Source organism: Coregonus lavaretus, assembly GCF_964263955.1.
Source record: "Coregonus lavaretus genome assembly, chromosome: 1".
Lineage (NCBI taxonomy): Eukaryota > Metazoa > Chordata > Actinopteri > Salmoniformes > Salmonidae > Coregonus > Coregonus lavaretus.
In genome coordinates, this window is record NC_139988.1 from 12,297,033 (window position 1) to 12,316,619 (window position 19,587).

Sequence of the window (19,587 nt, forward strand, 5' to 3'; positions counted from 1 at the left end):
GCAGCTGACCGGTGCCGGACCAGGCACCGGTGGAACAGGCACGGGCCGTGCCGGACTGACGACGTGCACCACTGGCTTGGTGCGGGGAGCAGGAATGGGCCGGACCGGGCTGGCGACGCGCACCACAGGCTTGGTGCGGGGAACAGGAACAGGCCGGACCGGGCTGGCGACGCGCACCACAGGCTTGGTGCGAGGGACAGGAACAGGCCGGACCGGGCTGGCGACGCGCACCACAGGCTTGGTGCGGGGAGCAGGAACAGGCCGGGCTGGACTGGGAACACACACCATAGGCTTGGTGCGGGGAGCCGGAACGGGCCGGGCCGGACTGTGGAGGCGGACTGGAGGTCTGGAGCGGAGAGCTGACACAACCCGTCCTGGTTGAATGCCTACTTCCACACAATATGTGTGAGGCATCAGCACAGGACGTACAGGGCTGTGCACTCGTACTGGCGCTACAGCACGTGGCACTGGCGCAGGATATACGGGACCGAGGAGGGGTACTGGAGGCCACGAGCGTTGAGCCGGCACACTCCGTCCTGGCTGCATGCCCACCTTAGCACGACACGTGCGTGGTGCTAGCACAGGACGTACAGGACTGTGCCGGAACACTCGCGGCACAGTACGTGGCTCCGCATAACACGGAGCCTGCCCTTTTAGCCCCCCACATTTTTTTTCTTGGGGCTGTCTCTCTGGCTTCCTCCTCGGCCGGTACCCACTGTGTTGCCGCTGCTCCTCTCTGTAGCGCGCCTCCACAGTCTCCTCCCAAGGACGGCGATCCATTCCGGCCTGGATCTCTTCCCAAGTCCAGGATCCCTTCCCGTCCAGGATCTCCTCCCAAGTCCAGGCTGTCTGTTCCTGGACACGCTGCTTGGTCCTCCTTTGGTGGGATCTTCTGTCACGTTCGTCGATAGATGCGGACCAAGGCGCAGCGTGATAAACGTACATCTTTTATTGAAGTACACCACACGAACAAAACAACAAACGAAACGTGAAGTCCTAGGTTAACACAAACCTTCCGGAACAAGATCCCACAATAAACTAGTGCCAAAAGGCTGCCTAAGTATGGTTCCCAATCAGAGACAACGAGAATCAACTGCCTCTGATTGGAACCATACTTAGGCAGCCTGTTTTCCACAGTGTTTTGTGGGATCTTGTTCCGTGTAAGGTTTGTGTTTGTTAACCTTGGACTTCACGTATCGTTTATTGTTTTTGTTCGTGGTGTACTTAATAAATAAGAATGTATGCATATCACGCTGCGCCTTGGTCCGCTCCTTTCGACGATCGTGACAGAAGATCCCACCATAACTGGACCAAGCAGCGTGTCCAGGAGTCAACGCCAGAGGTGAATCTAATGGATATCCACCAAGACTGGGTCAAGCAGCGTGTCCAGGAGCCAACGCCAGAGGTAACTCTAGCGGATATCCACCTCGACTGGGTCAAGCCGCGTGAGGAGGAGAGAGGTTGGACTTGGGAGCAGAGGCTGGAGAGTCTGGCGAGAGCCATGGAGGCCATAGCCACGGGGGAGAGACGAACCCAATAAATTTTTAGGGGGGGGGCTCACACCGTGGACGACGGGACTGCTGGAGGCAGATAAGGGGCGAGTTAGTGGACGAGGAGAGAAGGCCACCGGGTTACGGGAGCCATTGGCGAGTAGAGGGAAGGAAAATGTAGAGGCACGGCGAGAGGTACTGAGGTGTGTTGCCAGTCCGGTCCGGCCTGTTCCTGATCCCCGGGTAAGGCCAGTGGTGTGTGTTCCCAGTGCGGTCCGGCCTGTTCCTGTCCCTCGCACCAAGCCTGTGGTGTGCGTCGTCAGCCCGGTCCGGCCCGTTCCTGCTCCCCGCACCAAGCCTGTGGTGCGCGTCGTCAGTCCGGCACAGCCCGTGCCTGGGTCACCGGTGCCTGGTCAAGTACCGGTCAGCTGCTCCGCATCGGAGCCTAAGCAATCCGCTCCACCGATGTCCAGTCCAGCTCCAGCCAGCGGGGCCAGACCGGACCAGGGGCGCTACGGAGGGTGGTGGTCAAGCCCGGAGCCGGACCCGCCTCCGAGGAGGAATGCCCACCCGGCCCTCCCCTGTTCGGTTTATGTTTGGCGCGGTCGCAGTCCGCGCCTTTGGGGGGGGGGTACTGTCACGCCCTGGCTCTGGGACTCTGTTATGTTGAGCCAGGGTGTGTTGTTTCTATGTGTTTTGTGTTCTAGGTTGATTATCTAGCTCATGTGTTTCTGTGTTGGCCGGGGTGGTTCTCAATCAGAGGCAATGAGTATCAGCTGTTGCTTGTTGTCTCTCATTGGGAACCATACTTAGGCAGCCTGTTTTCCACAGTGTTTTGTGCGATCTTGTTCCGTGTATGGTTTGTGTCTGTTACCAAGGACGTCACGTATCGTTTTGTTGTTTTGTTCGTGTGGTACTCTAATAAATAAAAGTATGTTGTCATTCCACGCTGCGCATTGGTCCACTGTGTTCGACGATCGTGACACCTGCTAGCCATTCAAAATCTAACGAGTACTTTTGGGTGTCAGGGAAAATGTATGAAGTAAAAAGTACATTATTTTCTTTAGGAACGTAGTGAAGTAAATGTTGTCAAAAAATAGTAAAGTAAAGATACCCCCAAAAACTACTTAAGTAGTACTTTAAAGTATTTTTACTTAAGTACTTTACACTTTACACCACTGGCTGTGTGTTTGCGTGTGCAAACAAGCTTGTTTTTGTGTTAAATGATTCAGGTGTTCTACGTTTTATGACTGTAGTGTATGTTATCCAGTGTGTGTACAGAGCTGCCCGTTTGACACACACACTCACTCACACTCACACACACACACACACACACACACACACACACACACACACACACACACACACTGTAGTTGCTCCCCTCCCCTCTGCCGTTAAGTGAGTGCTCACAAGGGAGTGCATACTCCCTTAAAAGACCTTCACTTGAAAAACAAGAAGAAGCGTCAATAGTACTGTTTGTCTGTCTTGAGAGGCCGTAGCCAGTATACGCTTCCTCAAAATAGTCTGAATTAATCAACGACAACTCAAGAAATCTGTCATTCATTTGGACTTTTTTGCCAAGGAGATCTTAGTATCGCAATTTAGTATATGACTAGGATGTTTGGTTTCTCAAGTGAAATGCTGTGTATGAGGATGAGTCGTCTCTGGTTGAATGTCAACAGGAACTTCACTGAAGAATCCCTACTGGTGACCAATCGCCGACGAGGGGGCTACCGACTTCGGTTAACATCTTCGGCTACCGACTTTCGCTTGCCTCAAGACAAAATGTAGTTACCAGAATAGCCGAGCAAACACTTGCCGAAGTCCAAAATCAACAAAAATGTAACAAAATGTCTTCATAATATAAGCACAAACTGTTCCGAACTGTTTGGGCTGGGATGCATGCGGACACCTCAACACATTCCTGGGCCCCATCATTGCAGACACAGGCCCCCTATTGCTTCCCTTACATAACTATGCTCACATCTCTCATCGCTCAGTGATTAGACTTACTGACAGATGGACAGCAGATTTTTCTCTGTCTTCCTGTGTCGCCCCCCCCTCTCTCTCTCTCTCTTTTTCTCTCTCTCTCGACACCACAGCATGGAGGCCTGAAGACCAAGTTAGAGACATAGTTAGTCTCTATTTTTGAACTGACACAGTTCCCCTTTGACCTCTTCTCCCTGGTCTCTGACCCCCACATACGGGGAATGTCCTCTGGAATGCTCCTCACTGTCCAAGCATATTGGCAGTTTATTTTCAACTCTTGTAGTAGATCACCCAGAGTTCATCTATTCATGTTCTAGACATACCATGTTTTAGACTAGAGAGCTGCTGGTGCTTAATGGAGAGCCACAGTTCTACAGTGAATCATTGAGAGGTTTGCCGTCTCATCTCCACACACATTTTTGACAGCCATTTATAATTATTATTTATAGTTTTTTAATCAAATTAGATTTTCTAGATATGAGTCTTGGAGACACATTGGCGAGAGAGTGACGTGAAACTAAACAATTTACTTATTGATATTATTGAATTCTATCGATATTATTGAATTACTATACATATTTCACTTTCATTTACACTCCTTACTGTGTACATTTTCCTTAGACATCGACGCTATTTTAATCAAATCTATGTGTATAGATTAGCCAGTTGAAAAACATACTGGAAAATGCAATAATATTTAATGACATCATAGGGCAATACCTCTGAATTTATCCAAGTCGGATTCTGGTTATGATCATGTTACCTGTTAATTTCACAAACAAATCCAAGGTGTGGTTCTGTATCTGGGCAGAGTGTCATATCAAAACATTTAGGACAGTGATGCAGATTAGTGGAACATAAACTAATCTCTAATCTCTCGTGGACAGACAAATTACGCAAGATTTTAGTTCTGGGTAAACTGAGATTAGCTCATCTCTGATCCCATAGTACCGCCCAGGTCCAAATACCACCAAATCCTCCACAGCTGGTACTGTCACGTTCGTTCATAGACGGGTCAGACCAAGGAGCAGCGTGATATGAATACATGTTTATTTTAAACTTAATAAACAACGACAAAACAATAAACCAACGAAACATGACGTCCAAAGGTAACACACAACCCACTAGTGCCAATAGGCTGCCTAAGTATGGTCCCCAATCAGAGACAACGAGCGACAGCTGCCTCTGATTGGGAACCACACCGGCCAACATAGATCTAGACATACTAGATCCTATAACATAGAACAAGCACAACAAGGAATATACACACCCTGACTCAACATATAAGTGTCCCCTGAGTCAGGGCGTGACAGTACCCCCCCCCTCCCCAAAGGTACGGACTCCGACCGCACAACATAAACATAACAGGGTAGGGGCCGGGTGGGCATTCCGCCTCGGAGGCGGATCCGGCTCAGGGCGTGACGACCTCTCACTCTTCGCCTCCCTGTTGCGCCCCTGGTCTGGTCTAGACCTCGGCGCGTTACTTCCCCTCTCCTTCCTCCCACGATACGCCAGGCCCAGTCTGGACCCTGGTGTGGGAGACCCCGAACCTGGAGAGGGGCTGACGTCATGGTCTGGACTGGAGCCGCTGACCGGAGCTGGACTGGGCACCAGTGGAGCGGACTGCTCTGGCTCCGGAGTGGAGCCGCTGACCGGAGCTGGATCAGGCACCGGTGGAACGGGCACGGGCCGTGCCGGACTGGACAAACGCACCACTGGTCTGGTGTGAGGAGCAGGCACGGGCCGGACCGGACTGGCGACGCGCACCACTGGCTTGGTGCGAGGAGCAGGATCAGGCCGGGCCGGGCTGGCGACGCGCACCACTGGCTTGGTGCGAGGAGCAGGAACAGGCCGGACCGAGCTGGCGACGCGCACAACTGGCTTGGTGCGAGGAACAGGAACAGGCCGGGCCGGGCTGGCGACGCGCACCACTGGCTTGGTGCGAGGAGCAGGAACAGGCCGGACCGGGCTGGCGACGCGCACCACTGGCTTGGTGCGAGGAGCAGGAACAGGCCGGGCCGGTTTGGCAACGCGCACCACTGGCTTGGTGCGAGGATTAGGAACAGGCCGGGCTGGCGACGCGCACCACTGGCTTGGTGCGAGGAGCAGGAACAGGCCGGGCCGGACTGGCGACGCGCACCACTGGCTTGGTGCGAGGAGCAGGAACAGGCCGGACCGGGCTGGCGATGCGCACCACTGGCTTGGTGCGAGGAGCAGGAACAGGCCGGGCCGGGCTGGCGACACGCACCACTGGCTTGGTGCGAGGAGCAGGAACAGGCCGGACCTGGCTGGCGACGCACACCACTGGCTTGGTGCGTGGAGCAGGAACAGGCCGAACCGGACTGGCGACGCACACCACTGGCTTGGTGCGAGGAGCAGGAACAGGCCGAACCGGACTGGCGACGCGCACCACTGGCTTGGTGCAGGGAGCAGGAACGGGCCGGACCGGACTGGCGACACGCACCACTTGCTTGGTGCGAGGAGCGGGACTGGGTTCCCTCCTGCCTAACCAGCTCCTCTCGCCGTGCCTCTACACTTTCCTTCTCCCTTTTAGCCTCCTTTATCGCCTCCCTCTGACCGAATAACTCCTGCTCCCTCTGAACCAATAGCCCCCTTAACATGGTGGCCTCCTCTCCTAACCTGCAGATTCGCCCTTCCACAGCCTCCTGCTGCCTCGTCATCCACCCCGTGTGCCCCCCTCAAACATTTTCTTGGGGTTGCCTCTCGGGTCTCTGTCGTCGGCAATGTTGGCGCCGTTTCTCCTCTCCTACCTGGGCATCAACCTTCATCGCCTCCCGATAACGGACGGCCTCCTCCTCAGTAATTCTCCCCCAACCGAGGAGGACATCTACTAAAGTTACCTCCCGTTGAATCCCCGGCGTTTGCTCCTTCTGGGCACGCTGCTTGGTCCTTGTTTGGTGGGATCTTCTGTCACGTTCGTTGAAGGACGGGTCAGACCAAGGCGCAGCGTGATATGCGTACATGTTTATTTTAAACTTAATAAACAACGACAAAACAATAAACCAACGAAACGTGACGTCCAAAGGTAACACACAACAAACCTCACACGGAACAAGATCCCACCACCCACTAGTGCCAATAGGCTGCCTAAGTATGGTCCCCAATCAGAGACAACGAGCGACAGCTGCCTCTGATTGGGAACCACACCGGCCAACATAGATCTAGACATACTAGATCCTATAACATAGAACAAGCACAACAAGGAATATACACACCCTGACTCAACATATAAGCGTCCCCTGAGTCAGGGCGTGACAGGTACAAAGGCCTGCAGGAGGATGCCAGCACAAACCAGCTGTGTCTACTGTAACTTCTCCTATTGATTTTCCAGTTTCCACGTCATGCTAAACAACAGACTGGTCCTTTAACAGTGAACCCGAACAGTGAACCCTAACATCCATGGAAACAACTGTTTTCTCAGAGGACTTCATCCCTGGCCAATCTCTTCTTCTCTGTCTTGTCAGAGGACTTGGTCCCTGGCCAATCTCTTCTTCTCTGTGTTGTCAGATACTCATCTCACCACGAATACTAGGCTAGTGTACATTATGACTATGAGAAGGGGAAGGAGTGTGATGGTGAGACAAAAATAGTAGTAGATTATAACTACTATGCATTTAGCATGACTTGTTTCATGAAAACCCATGCAAAATAATAGGAAGAGTTGATACCAAATGTGTCTCTATCCTGGGGGTGATGTAATACATTTATTTTTGATAGTTTTGTAATAATCCTAGTCCTCGTGGAGATATGTCAGCTCTCTCTTTTGGTCATGAAAAGCTACTGTAGTTGTGCAATCCTGACCGTTAGAGTGAAGAGAGAGGAAGCATGAGGCAGCCAAGATAAGATGTTATTCTCTGTATGGTTTCCTATCATAACTGACATTGGCGGTGGTAGTTATGCCTTACGCATTACTAACCCTTTGCTTCTCAGTATTGACACAGTTCTAATGAAACCTGTCATTCAATCCCTCATATCACTCACCAGCATACCCCACATAACTCAGTTTCATCAAACAAAGTGATATGATAAGATGTGTAACTACAAACTGACGATTAGGGGTCATTAGCAACATCTTGAATCACACTGGGTTAAAGAGAGATGGCCAACTCATGGAGCCAAGAGTCTGAAGATTACACAGTGAAATTGAGAGGAATGCCTGGATGATCTATATGATTGATCTGTTGTTCTCTCCTTCTGTTGAGAGAGAGTGGGGGAGAGAGAGATCGGTGGGTTGGGTGAAGGGGTGAGGGGGGGGGGGGACAGAGTTAGCAGACTGTGCTCTTTCCTGCTGAATCATAGCGTGGGATGATTCGAGAACTCTGCTCTGCATTTCTTTCAATTCGCTGTTGTTTATTTATATGTCTGTCTCTAAGGAGACAACAGGAAGTGTGGAAGTTAGAGAAAGATGAGGAAAAGAGAGAGGACGGAGGAAAGAGGCAGTCAAGAGGGGAGAGCAGAGCAGTTCCTTACACCATCGTAAACTGATTCTGATCTCAGATTATCACATTATCTTCATAAGAAGCACAAACACCTCATCTCTCTAGGGTTGCTATAGTTACCACTGTATCCCAATAGAATGACGCAGCTCTATAGCCACAACCCTCACCTCCAGGGCGTTGATACAATTTACAGGATAATGATTCTGTAGGTCATTGGTGTTTTCATATAAACCCGAGTCACAAATGAGCATATTTCAGCGGTGGCAGTCTCTGGCTGTGTCCGAAATGGCACTCTATTCCCTATGTAGTAGACTACTCTGGTCAAGAGTTGTGCACTATGTAGGGAATAGGGTGCCATTTCGGACAAAATCTCCATTGTGGATTTAAGTGGACGCTGAAGGACGGGGTGTCGGTGGACATGAGTACCATCACCTCATGCTTTGTTTGTCTGAGGAGGTAATGTTAACCTGATGACCAGACTACCAGAAGGTAATGTAAACCTGATGACCAGACTACCAGAAGGTAATGTAAACCTGATGACCAGACTACCAGGAGGTAATGTAAACGTGATGACCAGACTACCAGGAGGTAATGTAAACCTGATGACCAGACTACCAGGAGGTAATGTAAACCTGATGACCAGACTACCAGGAGGTAATGTAAACCTGATGACCAGACTACCAGGAGGTAATGTAAACCTGATGACCAGACCTCCAGACTAGAGCTCAGAGAATGACTTTAAACTAATAGATACAACACATTCTGTTTCTCTGACTATGCAATATTCTCCCAACCACCTCACACACACATACACACACACACACACACACACACACACACACACAAACACACACACGCACACACACATGCCACTGTTTCTTCTGTGTGCCATTGCACCCTAACACGCACCATGTGCCTCCATTATTCCTCTAAGTAAACCTGCTTTATCTGTGCATCTCTGTTAGGTGTGCTTGCGCACGCACGCATGTGTGTGTGTGTGTGTGTCCATTGTGACACATCTGGGCTGTTTCAGAGAGTGGGAGGGAGAGGGGCAGAGCGTGGCCAGGGGACGTGGTGCGACGGTGATGGTGGGAGGGAAGCTGTCAACAGATGGGAGCACTTCACGTTCTGATGCCAGCCCAGGACGTAGGGAGTAACTTAACAAGTAACCTAACTGTCACCTGACCAGCACCCATTAGCAGCTTTCCCAGTGGTTACCGTTTGTCCCTTACTCCTGACCTCCAAGGCAGGAACCCCACCTGGAATCTACTGCTTCACTGTCCATCAACATCCCACTGTAAGTCTGATGAGTTTCTGTCTTTCTCGGGTAACTACGTATCTTTCTTCCATTACTTTTGTACCATGCACCTGCAAGTAACACAATGTGTGTTAGTGTGTACACTACTCCTAAACATTTCCTCATACTTATTCGCAAAAATATGGAATGAAGCATTACACTGTTTGTTGGTCATGAAGTCATGATGACATCTGATGACATTTCTTCGAGATAGGGCCGTTGAGTGAGACAACACTCAGTGTAAGTAGAACACCATATTTTCCCATATCAAGGATACACTGAGAACAATGTGTCTCTCCATTTCCTTCAGGTCTCAGTCCTTCTGAAAATGTAAAACTCTCATTTTCATTTAGCTCAGGTATTTTCCTGTGGCTTTCAAGTCCTTCGATTTTTGACATGGAATGAGGCAAAAGTGAAGACAGAGCTACTACTGTATTATCCAGTTGTTTAGAGCCACTGATAAGATACAGAAATAGAGAGGCCAGGTTATCCATTCATTTCCACTCTTTTCAGACAGCGCATGTTTTGTGGCCTTAACCCTGTCTCTGAACTGCTACACCCCGTCTCTAAACTCCTTAACCCTGTCTCTGAACTGCTCAACCCTGTCTCTGAACTGCTTCACCCTGTCTCTGAACTGCTTAAACATGTCTCTGAACTGCTTAACCCTGTCTCTGAAATCCTTAAACCTGTCTCTGAACTGCTTCACCCTGTCTCTGAACTCCTTCACCCTGTCTCTGAACTGCTTGACCCTGTCTCTGAACTGCTTCACCCTGTCTCTGAACTCTTTAACCCTGTCTCTGAACTGCTTAACCCTGTTTCTGAACTGCTTCAATCTGTCTCTGAACTCCTTAACCCTGTCTCTGAAATGCTTAACCCTGTCTCTGAACTGCTTCACCCTGTCTCTGAACTGCTTAACCCTGTCTCTGAACTCCTTAACCCTGTCTCTGAACTCCTTAACCCTGTCTCTGAACTGCTTAACCCTGTATCTGAACTGCTTAACCCTGTCTCTGACCTCCTTAATCCTGTCTCTGAACTCCTTAATCCTGTCTTTGAACTCCTTAACCCTGTCTCTGAAGTACTTATCGCTGTCTCTGAACTGCTTAACCCTGTATTTGAACTCCTTAAACCTGTCTCTGAACTGCTTCACCCTGTCTCTGAACTGCTTCAATCTGTCTCTGAATTGCTTAACCCTATCTCTGAACTGCTTAACCCTGTCTCTGAACTCCTTCACCCTGTCTCTGAACTGCGTAAACCTGTCTCTGAACTGCTTAACCCTGTCTCTGAACTCCTTAACCCTGTCTCTGAACTCCTTAACCCTGTATCTGAACTGCCTAACCCTGTCTCTGAACTGCTTCACCCTGTCTCTTTACTGCTTAACCCTGTCTTTGAACTCCTTAACCCTGTCTCTGAACTGCTTCACCCTGTCTCTGAACTCCTTCACCCTGTCTCTGAACTGCTTAACCCTGTCTCTGAACTCCTTAACCCTGTCTCTGAACTGCCTCACCCTGTCTCTGAACTCATTAACCCTGTCTCTGAACTGCTTAAACCTGTCTCTGAACTGCTTAACCCTGTTTCTGAACTCCTTAACCCTGTCTCTGAACTGCTTCACCCTGTCTCTGAACTCCTTCACCATGTCTCTGAACTGCTTAACCCTGTCACTGAACAGCTTAACTCTGTCTCTGAACTGCTCAACCCTGTCTCTGAACTGCTTCAATCTGTCTCTGAATTCCTTAACCCTGTCTCTGAAATGCCTAACCCTGTCTCTGAACTGATTCACCCTGTCTCTGAACTCCTTAACCCTGTCTCTGAACTGTCTCACCCTGTCTCTGAACTCCTTAATCCTGTCTCTGAACTGCTTAACCCTGTCTCTGAACTCCTTAAACCTGTCTCTGAACTGCTTCACGCTGTCTCTGAACTGCTTCAATCTGTCTCTGAACTCCTTAACCCTGTCTCTGAAATGCCTAACCCTGTCTCTGAACTGATTCACCCTGTCTCTGAACTGCTTAGCCCTGTCTCTGAATTGCTTAACCCTGTCTCTGAAATGCCCCACCCTGTCTCTGAACTGCTTAATCCTGTCTCTGAACTGCTTAACTCTGTCTCTGAACTCCTTAAATCTGTCTCTGAACTGCTTCACCCTGTCTCTGAACTCCCTCACCCTGTCTCTGAACTGCTTAACCCTGTCTCTGAACTGCTTAACCCTGTCTCTGAACTCCTTCACCCTGTCGCTGAACTGCGTAAACCTGTCTCTGAACTGCTTAACCCTGTCTCTGAACTCCTTCACCCTGTCTCTGAACTCCTTAACCCTGTCTCTGAACTCCTTAACCCTGTATCTGAACTGCTTAACCCTGTCTCTGAACTGCTTCACCATGTCTCTTCACTGCTTAACCCTGTCTTTGAACTCCTTAACCCTGTCTCTGAACTGCTTCACCCTGTCTCTGAACTCCTTCACCCTGTCTCTGAACTGCTTAACCCTGTCTCTGAACTCCTTAACCCTGTCTCTGAACTGCCTCACCCTGTCTCTGAACTCCTTAACCCTGTCTCTGAACTGCTTAAACCTGTCTCTGAACTGCTTAACCCTGTCTCTAAACTCCTTAACCCTGTCTCTGAACTGCTTCACCCTGTCTCTGAACTCCTTCACCCTGTCTCTGAACTGCTTAACCCTGTCACTGAACTGCTTAACCCTGTCTCTAAACTGCTCTACCCTGTCTCTAAACTCTTTAACACTGTCTCTGAACAGTGTCACGGTTTCGGCCGAGGCTGCTCCTCCTCCTGGTTCGGGCAGGCTTCGGCGGTCGTCGTCCCCGGAGTACTAGCTGCCACCGATCTATGTTTCATGTTCGTTTGGTTTTGTCTTGATGTTGTACACCTGTGTCTTGTTAGTCCTCGTTAGTGTCCTATTTAGTTCTCGTTGGTTGTGTTTGTCTTTGTGTGTGATTGCTCTTCTGTTTCGTGTTGGAGCTACTTATTTCCCTCCAGTGTTTTGGAGAGGTTCTTTTTGCACATGTTAGTGCGCCGTTTATTTGACGCCTGTGTGCGCCGTGTATTCGCCTTCGGGCTTATTGTGCTTATTTCTTTCGTGAATATTGCACTAAAGACTTTTGGACTGAGCCTCTGCGTCCTGCGCCTGATTCATACACCACACCCACCTTCAGCACCCATTGACAGAATCACACACCTTAATGGAATCAACAGGATCGGCAGTTACGCCTGAGTCGCTCGAGGAGCATATCCGTGGGCAAGATGACCAGATAAGACAACTGGGGACCGCTCTACAGGACGTAATCAACACCTTGCACCGATGGGAGGCCAGCAGGGTACCCACACCTCCACCTACCCTGCCCACCCCATCGGCCGGTCCACCAGTCCCAGGTTCGGAATCCAGGGGGTTTCGGCTCTCGCTCCCGAGGGCGTATGACGGAACAGCTGCCGGGTGTCAGGGGTTCCTCCTGCAGGTGGAGCTCTACCTGGCCACTGTACACCCGGTGCCCTCGGGACACGAGAGCGTTTCCGCCCTCATCTCCTGTCTCACGGGCAAGGCGTTGGAGTGGGCTAACGCCGAGTGGAAGAAGATGGACGCCAACACCATCTCCTACGCCGAGTTATCCCGTCGCTTCAAGGCCGTGTTCGACCATCCACCTGAGGGCAAAGCGGCGGGGGAGCGTCTAGTCCACCTGAGACAGGGGAGGAGGAGCGCACAGGCGTTTGCTTTAGAGTTCCGGACTCTAGCGGCGGACGCAGGGTGGAATGAACGGGCCCTCATCGACCATTTTCGATGTAGCCTACGGGAGGACGTTCAACGTGAGTTGGCCTGCAGGGATACCCATCTTACCTTCGACCAGTTGGTCGATATGTCCATCCGTCTGGACACCCTGCTGGCCACCCGTGGACGTCCCGAGGGGGGTCCTTCCATTCCGCCCTCCGGCACCTCCGAGCCGAGCCCTATGGAGCTCGGGGGTGCCGGCGCTAGAGAAAGGAGGAGGAGGAGCCCGAGGGGGCCTGTCTCCTGCACCAAGTGTGGTCGTGGAGGGCACACTCCGGCCAGGTGCTGGGGAGGGTTCTCCGGGGGAGAAGACAACAGGCCACGCACTGGGGGGGCCTCCCAGGTGAGTAGACGTCCCACTTACCCAGAGCTTTCTGTTGCGCACTTTTGTATACCTGTTGGTTTTCCACAGGTTGCACCTCATTCCCAGCATAAGGCGCTAGTAGATTCAGGCGCAGCTGGGAATTTTGTTGATCGGAAGTTTTGTTTAGATTTAGGGATCCCTCTCCTACCTGTTGAAAACCCTTTTCCCGTTCATGCCTTAGATAGCCGCCCGTTGGGGTCGGGGCTGATTAGGGAGATCACAGCGCCACTTAGGATGTGTGCGCAGGGGGGTCATGAAGAGACTATACAGCTGTATCTGATCGACTCTCCTGCGTACCCGGTGGTGCTGGGAATTCCCTGGTTAAGCACCCATAACCCTGCTATTTCGTGGCAACAGAGGGCTCTCGATGGGTGGTCTGCTCAGTGCGAGGGGCGATGTCTGGGTGTTTCCGTGGGGGCGACTTCGGTGAAAAGTCCAAACCAAGTGCCCGCACTGCACATTCCGCCTGAATATGGGGATTTAGCTCTCGCGTTTAGTAAAACTAGGGCGACACAGTTGCCTCCTCATAGACAGGGGGATTGTGCGATTGATCTCCAGGCAGGAGCAGCGCTCCCACGGAGCCATGTGTATCCTTTGTCTCAAGAGGAGAGAAAAGCTATGGAGACTTACATAGCCGAATCTTTGAGACAGGGATACATTCGGCCCTCCACTTCTCCCGCCTCCTCAAGCTTATTTTTTGTGAAGAAGAAAGATGGAGGGTTGCGCCCGTGCATTGATTACCGTGGTCTCAATCAGATTACTGTGAAATACAGTTATCCACTCCCTCTGATTGCGACCATGACGGAGTCATTGCATGGAGCGCGGTTTTTCACAAAATTGGATCTCAGGAGCGCGTATAACTTGGTGCGCATAAGGGAGGGCGACGAATGGAAGACAGCGTTTAGTACCACGTCAGGTCATTTCGAGTATCTGGTCATGCCATATGGGTTGATGAATGCTCCATCAGTCTTCCAATCCTTCGTAGATGACATTTTCCGGGATATGCAGGGACAAGGGGTGGTCGTGTACATTGATGATATTCTGGTGTACTCGTCTACCCGAGCCGAGCATGTAACCCTGGTGCGTCGTGTATTGAGGAGGCTGTTGGAGCACGACCTATATGTCAAGGCAGAGAAATGTCTGTTTTTCCAGGAGTCGGTCTCCTTTTTGGGTTATCGGTTGTCCGCGTTAGGGGTGAGAATGGAGGTGGATCGTGTGTCCACTGTGCGTAATTGGCAAACCGCAACTACTGTAAAAGAGGTGCAGCAGTTCTTGGGCTTTGCGAATTACTACCGGAGGTTTATCCGGGGTTTTGGACAGGTGGCAGCTCCCATCACGTCCCTTCTGAAAGGGGGTCCGGTGTGCCTGCAGTGGTCAGCTGATGCGGACAGGGCCTTTGGGAGACTGAAGGACCTGTTTACGTCGGCTCCGGTGCTGGCGCATCCGGATCCCGCATTACCCTTTCAGGTTGAGGTGGACGCGTCTGAGGCAGGTATAGGGGCCGTTCTCTCTCAACGGTCTGGCACGCCACCTAAACTCCGCCCCTGTGCTTTTTATTCTAAAAAGCTCAGCCCGGCGGAGCGTAACTATGACGTTGGGGACAGGGAGCTGTTAGCTGTAGTTCAAGCCCTTAAGGTGTGGAGGCATTGGCTTGAGGGGGCTCAACACCCTTTCCTCATTTTGACTGACCATCGGAACCTGGAGTACATCCGGGCAGCGAGGAGACTGAACCCTCGCCAGGCTCGATGGAGTATGTTTCTCACCAGGTTCGTATTTAAAATCACGTACATCCCTGGGTCCCAGAATGGTAAGGCAGATGCGCTGTCCCGGCAGTATGACACGGAGGAGAGGTCCGTTGAGCCTACTCCCATACTACCGGAGTCTTGCCTTGTGGCACCGGTGGTATGGGAGGTCGATGCCGAAATCGAGCGAGCGTTGCGTACCGACCCCAGCCCTCCACAGTGTCCTGAGGGTCGGAAGTACGTTCCGCTCGAGATTCGGGATCGACTCATTTACTGGGCTCACACGTCCCCCTCCTCTGGACATCCGGGTATTGGCCGGACAGTGCATTGCCTTAGCACTAAATACTAGTGGCCTACTTTGGCTAGGGATGTGAGGGTTTATGTCTCCTCCTGCTCGGTGTGCGCCCAGTGTAAGGCACCCCGACATCTGCCCAGGGGTAAGTTACAACCCCTGCCCGTTCCACAACGACCATGGTCCCACCTCTCGGTGGATTTTGTGACAGACCTTCCCCTCTCTCAGGGGAATACCACCATCCTGGTCGTTGTGGACCGGTTCTCTAAGGCCTGTCGTCTTCTCCCTATGTCGGGTCTTCCTACTGCCCTACAGACCGCTGAGGCCCTATTTACCCACGTCTTCCGGCATTACGGGGTGCCCGAGGATATAGTGTCTGATCGAGGCCCCCAGTTTACCTCCCGTGTTTGGAGAGCGTTCATGGAGCGTTTGGGGGTCTCGTTTAGCCTTACCTCAGCGTACCACCCGGAGAGTAACGGGCAGGTAGAACGTGTCAACCAGGATTTGGGTAGGTTTCTGAGGTCGTATTGCCAGGACCGGCCTGAGGAGTGGTCAAGGTACCTTCCCTGGGCCGAGATGGCCCAGAACTCTCTCCGCCACTCCTCTACCAACCTAACCCCCTTCCAATGTGTATTAGGTTACCAGCCGGTTCTGGCACCGTGGCAGCAGAGCCAGATCGAGGCCCCTGCGGTGGATGATTGGATGAGGCGCTCGGAAGAGACGTGGAACGCTGCCCACGTCCACCTGCAGCGGGCCGTCCTTCGTCACAAGGCGAGCGCCGATCTCCACCGCAGTGAGGGGCCGGTGTACGCACCCGGAGATCGAGTCTGGCTCTCTACCAGAAACCTACCCCTCCGCCTGCCCTGCCGGAAGCTGGGTCGGCGGTTTGTGGGGCCCTTTAAAGTCCTGAGAAGATTGAACGAGGTGTGTTATAGGTTACATCTACCTGTTGAGTATAAGAATATTAACCCCTCGTTCCATGTGTCTCTTCTCAGGCCGGTGGTAGCTGGTCCACTCCAGGACAATGAGATAGGAGAGACTCCTCCGCCCCCACTGGACATCGAGGGGGCTCCGGCGTACACCGTTCGGTCCATCTTGGACTCCAGACGCCGAATGGGGGGTCTCCAGTATCTCGTGGAGTGGGAGGGGTACGGCCCGGAGGAGCGGTGCTGGGTGCCGCCGGAGGGACATCCTAGACCCATCTCTCCTGTCGGAGTTCCACCGGGACCATCCCGCGCGCCCTGCTCCGCGTCCTCCTGGTCGTCCCCGAGGCCGGGGTCGGCGCACGGCTGGAGCCGCGGGTCAAGTGGGGGGTACTGTCACGGTTTCGGCCGAGGCTGCTCCTCCTCCTGGTTCGGGCAGGCTTCGGCGGTCGTCATCCCCGGAGTACTAGCTGCCACCGATCTATGTTTCATGTTCGTTTGGTTTTGTCTTGATGTTGTACACCTGTGTCTTGTTAGTCCTCGTTAGTGTCCTATTTAGTTCTCGTTGGTTGTGTTTGTCGTTGTGTGTGATTGCTCTTCTGTTTCGTGTTGGAGCTACTTATTTCCCTCCAGTGTTTTGGAGAGGTTCTTTTTGCACATGTTAGTGCGCCGTTTATATGACGCCTGTGTGCGCCGTGTATTCGCCTTCGGGCTTATTGTGCTTATTTCTTTCGTGAATATTGCACTAAAGTCTTTTGGACTGAGCCTCTGCGTCCTGCGCCTGATTCATACACCACACCCACCTTCAGCACCCATTGACAAACAGTTTAACCCTGTTTCTTAACTGCTTAATCCTGTCTCTGAACTGCTCAACCCTGTCTCTGAACTCCTTCACCCTGTCTCTGAACTGCTTAACCCTGTATCTGAAGTGCTTAACCCTGTCTCTGACCTCCTTAATCCTGTCTCTGAACTCCTTAATCCTGTCTTTGAACTCCTTAACCCTGTCTCTGAACTACTTATCGCTGTCTCTTTACTTCTTAACCCTGTCTCTGAACTCCTTAAACCTGTCTCTGAACTGCTTCACCCTGTCTCTGAACTGCTTCAATCTGTCTCTGAACTCCTTAACCCTGTCTCTGAAATGCTTAACCCTGTCTCTGAACTGCTTAACCCTGTATCTGAAGTGCTTAACCCTGTCTCTGACCTCCTTAATCCTGTCTCTGAACTCTTTAATCCTGTCTTTGAACTCCTTAACCCTGTCTCTGAACTACTTATCGCTGTCTCTGAACTTCTTAACCCTGTCTCTGAATTGCTTAACCCTGTCTCTGAAATGCCCCACCCTGTCTCCGAACTCCTTAACCCTGTCTCTGAACTCCTTCACCCTGTCTCTGAATTGCTTAATCCTGTCTCTGAACTGCTTAACCCTTTATCTGAACTCCTTAACCCTGTCTCTGAACTGTCTCACCCTGTCTCTGAACTCCTTAACCCTGTCTCTGACCTGCTTAAACTTGTCTCTGAACTGCTTAACCCTGTCTCTGAACTCCTTAACACTGTCTCTGAACTGCTTCACCCTGTCTCTGAACTCCTTCACCCTGTCTCTGAACTGCTTAACCTTGTCTCTGAACTGCTAAACACTGTCTCTAAACTCCTTCACCCTGTCTCTGAACTGCGTAACCCTGTCTCTGAACTGCTTAACCCTGTCTCTGAACTCCTTCACCCTGTCTCTGAACTCCTTAACCCTGTCTCTGAACTGCTTAACCCTGTCTCTGAACTGCTTCACCCTGTCTCTGAACTCTTTAACCCTGTCTCTGAACTGCTTAACCCTGTTTCTTAAATGCTAAATCCTGTCTCTGAACTGCTCAACCCTGTCTCAGGACTCCTTCACCCTGTCTCTGAACTGCTTAACCCTGTCTCTGACCTCCTTAATCCTGTCTCTGAACTCCTTAATCCTGTCTTTGAACTCCTTAACCCTGTCTCTGAACTACTTATCACTGTCTCTGAACTGCTTAACCCTGTCTCTGAACTCCTTAAACCTGTCTCTGAACTGCTTCACCCTGTCTCTGAACTGCTTCAATCTGTCTCTGAACTCCTTAACCCTGTCTCTGAACTGCTTAACCCTGTCTCTGAACTGCTTCACCCTGTCTCTGAACTGCTTAACCCTGTCTCTTTACTCCTTAACCCTCTCTCTGAACTGCTTCACCCTGTCTCTGAACATATGTGTTCTCTCTGTATTGTAACGCATACATGTAACTGCCAAAATTAAGGAAACACTTGAGTAAATTAGAGATACAAAGTATATTGAAAGCAGGTGCTTTCACACAGGTGTGGTTCCTGAGTTAATTAAGCAAGAAATATCCCATAATGCTTAGGGTCATGTATAAAAATGCTGAGCAGGCCATTATTTTGGCTACAATGGCTATGCCCCCATAGGGTGACAATGCCCCCATCCACAGGGCACGAGTGGTCACTGAATGATTTGATGAGCATGAAAATGATGTAAACCATATGCCCTGGTCGTCTCAGTAACCAGATCTCAAGCCAATTGAACACTTATGGGAGATTCTGGAGCAGTTCCTGAGAAAGTTTTCCACCACCATCAACAAAACACAGAAGGATGGAATTTCTTGTGGAAGAATGGCGTCGCATCCCTCCAATACAGTTCCAGACACTTGTAGAATATATGCCAAAGTGCATTAAAGTTCTTCTGGCTCGTGGTGGCCCAATGCCCTGATTAGAATCTTTATGTTGGTGTTTCCTTTATTTTGGCTGTTACCTGTGGATCAATCACAGTGATAGCTAGTTTGTAACAGAGATGCAACGCTAGACTCTGATCAGAACCTGACCAGTTAACTGTCTCCCAGCTGGGTTGGCTCTGGGCCTCTGATAAACAGATGGTGTAATGTAACACTCCCAAGCGGTTGGCACGTCCACCCACCCACACACTAACTCTTGTCAGTCTTTTACAAACATTAGCATATATGGGGCTAGGAGGGTGCGCTAAGTAGCTTTTCATTTCAGGCAGTAGTGAGCTACTCCATTATCCTGGTCCCATATCTGTGTGCTGTTTGGCAAGGCATTGATATGGATATGCTGAATAAACTGATCTGGGACCAGGCTACCACTCCTCAGCTCCTCTGGGGCAGTATGATGTCTCCATATCACTGTGTGTGTGTGTCTGTCTGTGTGTGTGTGTGTGTGTGTGTGTGTGTGTGTGTGTGTGTGTGTGTGTGTGTGTGTGTGTGTGTGTGTGTGTGTGCGTGCGTGCGTGCGTGC